Consider the following 5,953-nt stretch of genomic DNA (forward strand, 5'->3'; position numbering starts at 1 on the left):
TGATCAAAAAACTCAAGGCCCACTTTACGATTCCTGACATTGTTATCACGGATATCGGACCCCAGTATGCATCACAAGAGTTTCAGCACTTCAGCCAGAAGCGGGGCTTTGAACACAGGACACCGTTACCAGGATAAACGCAGTACGAGTAATGGGAAGGCGGAGCCAGCGGTAAAGACAGCCAAGCGCCTGATGCTGAAGGCTGCAGCAGCGACACAGGATCTGTATTTGGCCATGCTGGACCATCACAACACACCGGTCACCAGGTCAGGTCAGCCCCACTACCTGACAAACTATACTCAGGGCCAGATGTACGTACATTTGCGAACATAGCGTTATGGACAAACCGCAGATTGCGAACGCTGTCAGACCCGAGTTTCCGTCGTATTTATCAAACTAGTGTAAACTGCGTGTTTCTCTGCCTTTCTCCGCCCATAAACGCAATTTACGAACGTCCACAACTGAACGGCAGAGCCTACATACAAGCGCAGTTGAATGAAGTTAACTGATGACAACATTAAAAAGAATCAAACGTTTAGTGATCATGAAATAATACCATACATGATAAGAAGTCAACAAGCAGGGAGATAATGAAGATCAGTAGTTTTACTCAAACTACTTGTGCACGTAGGCTATGGAAAATTTGTCAAATCTAGAAAGTAGGAAAGTTTAAGTGAATGACGTGAAAGTGAAAGTAAGACATTCGAAAGGCCAACAAAAGTTAAGGTTGCTTTTGATAGTACAAATACTTACAAAACTGGTGCTCTAAATAGCGATTCTGTTGTCTTTGAAAGGTTCTCTTATTGACACATTGCTTTTACAAGGTTGAAGTATTTAGGCGCAGAATAGACGTGCGCTTTCAGGAGCTGTCTTTGTACATACCGCGGAATACATAATTAGGCGCTCTTTACGGTTCCCCTCCCATCTAAACTCCCACTTTCCCTGAAGTGGGCGCAAAAGCGTTAGTACATTACAAGTGTTTATGCACTTGTTGGAAAACTGATGTTTTGAACTGTTGATTTATTATTGCTTATGTTGTTAGATCTGTTGTAAATGAGCAGATCATATGGTACAGCAGCGTTTCTCAAACTGTGGGTCGCGACCCACTACTGGGTCGCGAAGACATGCCAGGTGGGGCGCGAACTGACGTGAAAAACAGGAGTTTCTTTTTATTTATTTTTTTTATCTGTAGCCTGGGCCCAGGTAGCACCCGATGCGCAATGGACGCACTGTGTTATTCACAGGGAAGCGCTCGTGTCAAGGCAGCTTAGTTAGTCCCAACCTACATGAGATTTTGAACATTGTTATGAGAGTGGTGAATTTCATCAAAACCCGGCCCTTAAAAGCACGTCTATTCTCCGCACTTTGCGAAGAGATGGTAGCTGACCAAAAGGCTGTACTGTTTCACAGCGAGGCAAGGTGGCTTTCCTGAGGTAAAGTGCTGTCGCGCATGTTTGAGCTCTGAGTCGCCTCTTCTTGGAGGAAGAGCGCATGTTTGAATCGGCAAGCACGTTCACTAATGAACATTTCTTGACGAAGCTGGCCTATCTTAGCGATATATTTGATATATCTTAGCGATACATTTGAGTTAAATGTCCAGTTACAAGGCAAAGACAAGCACCTACCTCACCTAGCAAATAAGATTACTGCATTCACCAAAAAAACTTGAGTAGGCCTACAGGCGCCTCTATCGCGACAGTATTATGCCTTTGAGATTTCTGAGCGAAATCGCTGAAACGTCTGACTGGGAGGCACTCTTGTGATCCCATGTATTAAACAGTAGGCCTACATCACAACCCTGCAAAGTTTATTGCAAAAATATTTCCCAACCAGCAGTGCTCAGTATGACTGAATTATGGATCCATTTAATGCAGCATGTTGGTATTTCATTGAATATATGCTTCCTAATATGTTGCTGGAAAACAGAAATATGTGCGTTATGTATTTATTTATTATTATATCTGCAGCACCAGCTGATTTTAACTCTGTTGAAGAGGATATATTTTGAACTTGTCATTATTTCAATAAATTTGACAATTTTAAGCTTGACCTACCACTTTCTTAGACTCGAGAATGCCCCCTTGATCAAATTAAGTGGGGAATGAAAGAAAAAGTTTGAGAACCACTGATCTAATTTGTTAACTACCACAGTCACGAGTTGGGTCGCGATAGTCTGTCTATTTTTAAAAAGTGGGTCCCCAGAAAAAAAGTTTGAGAAACACTGATGGATAGTAAGGTGCACAATGGCAGTGCAAACAGGTAAGGCAGTGCAAGGATAAGGTTGCGGATTTGTGAGGAATGGGTTAATGTAGAGCTGACGTCTCAGAAGCGGCTCTTGAATGATGATGTTGGCAGCTTTCTTTGGCGGCTTTGGGACAGGGGCAATGTTAGGTGGCAAAGGAGGTTGTGCTTGGGTGAGTGAGGCGGTTGAGTCCTTGAATGTTATAATTGGGTTGCGTCTGTTTTCTATGACCTTCTCAATTAGTGTCTGGATGAACTTGGTGGTGTGTGGCTTATAGATTTTCTTGACTATCCATTTGTAACCCTCGTTAGTTTCACCCACTTGATGTGAGTGGTCCCTCGCTTTGGCTGCACCAGTATTGGTGGTGGGGTGTTATCGGACACTCTCTAAATCCCGCCCCTCTGTGAAAAATCTCCAGTGGCCCTGTGTGAAAAGGAGAATATATAGTACTAATTAAACATGTTCAATAGGATATGTTCAAAACATGTGGGTAAAAAGGGTGTCAGTTCTTACCAGTATGTTGGAAGAGGGCCATCTTCTGAAGATCTTTCAAAAGCCTTTTATCAAAGACGAGTGACGTCAGGTCCTGATATGCCACCGAGTCCTTCTTCAGCCACATCCTCTTCTTCTGCTCCTCAGCTGTTAGAGGAGCATGGTCACAGTGATGCCGCTTTCCATCCGTGTCAGTCCATCGATGTTCATTGACCACATGGTGTGGAATGCACTTCCACCTGTTTTGTAGTGCCTTTCATCTGTTTCACCAACTTCAAGGGTGCTGGCACTGGTATCAAGACCAGGTGTACTTGGGCATGGTGACTATAAAACAAACAAGTAAACAAGTTCAAACTATATTCCACTAATTTAAATCAGACAGTAGTCTTAGATATACTAGAGATAGGTAGAGATAGGTGTAGTGGTGAAATAAGAGGTGGGTAGGCTAAACTGCAGTAAGGAAAAGCGCTACTGGATGTTTTTTTTTTTTAAATACATAAGACATTCAGAATATATGATAATGGTGAAGATTACTGTTTACTAGTGGTATGGCTACTAGTATTAGATAGTGCATACACTCTATTGGGAAGTGCATTGAATGTATATGAGTGGTAGATAAACTCTATCAAGAGGTGGATAAACTATTTCTGAAATTCAGTGGTGGGTAAACTGCGTTTACTTGCGATTAGCCTCCACTGCAGCCATGATTAGAGATAATATTATGTAGGCTACTTACAAACTGTGCTTGTAAGTTCAATAACGTTAAAACATTTGAATAACGTCAGACTAACACAGTAAAACATGGTGGATTTACATCGCAATAGCGAACTTATGCAGCTAACACACAATGGACACGATAAGTGTTGTACATTGCAACTTTGCTTCCTCGTTGCTGACGAGTGCAGTTAGCGAGGCAGACACATTAGAACAGCAAGCAACCAAAACATACAAGATATTTACTTTGTAAGCAGCCAAATCATATGAGATGTGCTGCTTTACAGCAGACGACTATATAGGTGTGTTCTCAGTCGAGAAGTCAAGTCGAGTTAGAAAGAACCTTACCTCCAGGCAAATGCGTTTAGTGCAGCTAGCACTGCTAGTTTCAGAAGTTCCTGGCTGTTCGTCGACATCATCTGGTAAGGTAAATATCAACCGCAATTCCGTCTTCACAAGCGCGGGTCTCTTCACTCCTAAGGGGTTGGGTTCGAAGTCTTCTGCCTTGAAATGTAGACTGCACACCGTCAGATGTTTTAGTGCTTCAATGGCTGTGTCCTGTCCGAACTTCGGGTTATTGATAGCCCGTAGCCACTTTTTGCACAACTCCAACTCTTTGGGTAATCTATGAAAATGTACTCCGTGTATTTTCCTTGTGCTGGCTAAACATCCCGGTACCATGCAAGTGCACACCATTTCGAAACACAAACGAGGAGTAATTCACTAATGAGTTCGCAAACTAACTCTTCACTAGAAATTGTGTGAAATGATTTCCAGGTAGCGTAGAGTTGAGCTCAACGCTCGAGCCTTGGTTGACAGATTATGGGCGGAGTTGAACAATTGAGTTCGACAGTGGGAGTGGCCTGCGGAGCTTGAGCATTGCAATGCACTATGGGGATTGTTGTCTGCAATCCACATGCACTAAAAAGTCATTTTCTGCCTTTTCTCGGTCAAGAAGGCACCAAATTAGAAATTTATGCTACTATTCTACTACATATATGACCCACTTTCAATACATATTCATGTCTCCACTGGTAGAATGTCCCTTTAAAGACTGAGACAGAGTATATAGTTTAAAAGTTGAATGTAGATAGTGTAATGAATGTTGATAGACAGAGAGTTGAATGGATGTTGATAGGCAGATTGTTTAATGGATGTTGATAGAGTTTAATGGGTGGATGAGTGAATGATTTGAAGAGGATGAATGGATAGAAAGTTGGATGGAATAAGCCTTATATCCTTGTAGAATGGAGAGACACAGAGAGAGTTGGCCTAGTTGAGCAGAAAGCAGTTGATACAGGTGCAATAAGTTTAACTGGCTCTTTGATGGGGCCTAGTTGAGCAGCTATGGATGAGAAAAGCAGGGTGCGTTGTGCACCCGCCCATATCACTGTTGATAATGCGCTCTTAAAATAACATATAAACAACTCGCCACGGATTTCTGACCAGGTTTCCCTTGGTTAGTAGCGCAATGCATTTTAGGTAGTTACTTAGTTACTTTTTTTTTTTGGGGGGGCCAAAAACAAAAAAATCGGTTTTACCCAGCTCTAGTGGCTGCAGCCAGCAGCTACCGCGCTACATTCTGGGGGCATGTTCGTGAGCCCCCATGTTCATGCCCCCCAGAGTGTAGCGCTGCAGCTGCCTGGCTACCTTAGCTGCTAGCTGCTGAAACAGATCTACAGTATGTGAAAAATCGCCGGAGTTCTCCATTAAGTTTGAGCAGCAGTTGATTTTCAAAATTAGTTGTGCTCATCCTTGCTCACTTTGCAGTGAACAGTAATCCAGCACAACTGAAAAGCTGCTCACAGGCATCTGAGGCAGGCAGGCCCAGGTTGAGTTTCAGAGAGAAACTCTATTTGTAAAGGAGTTCAGCAGATCCAAGGGCCTCGGACTGTGGGAAAACTGGGACTGATTACAGGGCCCCAATGGAGGAGAAGGCCCTTGAAAAGTCTGGAGTATATCTTATTTTACCTGGATATTTTAATTTCCAAATTAAATGTCAAAATGAATGTCAGACGAAATGTTTGACTGACTAAATTTTGTATACAAAAAAATAGTGAAGACTGTATAAGGCAGGGGTGTCAAACATCAGGCCCGCCAGCAGGTTTCAAACCCCAGATGTTTTTGGTAGGAAGGGAAAATTAGAAAAAACAAAGAAATTCACATCCAGTTGTCTTCAACAATGTGTTATAAGCAATATTTCTATGATATGACAAATTGATTAAACCTAGCTCTAGGCCTACAAACCATCCTCAGCAAGGATTAGCAGAAAAACTAACATAGAAGTAGGGCATTTCAAGAGAGAAAGAGCAGAAAAATTATAATGACCATGACAATGACAGCCCCCCACGAGGTTTCATTTCAACAAATCCGGCCCACTACCTAATGAGTTTGACAAGGTCTAAGGTCACTCTCACTCTCCCTTGCTAAAGCGCAAAATGGTTTGGTCCGCCTGCACAACGACTGATAAGGTATCTCATTTGGTTTACGTAGTTGAGCATCGCT

The 5,953-nt window shown here is 42.6% G+C and overlaps 1 long non-coding RNA gene across 1 annotated transcript; it reads right to left on the reverse strand.

Annotated features, from left to right (window-relative positions):
• Positions 1-2,163: 2,163 nt before the first annotated feature.
• Positions 2,164-4,248, reverse strand: LOC125311850. The gene is made up of 3 exons (XR_007196536.1): positions 3,797-4,248; positions 2,756-3,058; positions 2,164-2,665 (listed from the first exon to the last, which is right to left on the reverse strand). It is a non-coding gene; the product is annotated as an uncharacterized LOC125311850 (long non-coding RNA).
• Positions 4,249-5,953: the final 1,705 nt, after the last annotated feature.

Source organism: Alosa alosa, chromosome 18 (genome assembly GCF_017589495.1).
Source record: "Alosa alosa isolate M-15738 ecotype Scorff River chromosome 18, AALO_Geno_1.1, whole genome shotgun sequence".
NCBI classification, from domain to species: Eukaryota; Metazoa; Chordata; class Actinopteri; order Clupeiformes; family Clupeidae; genus Alosa; species Alosa alosa.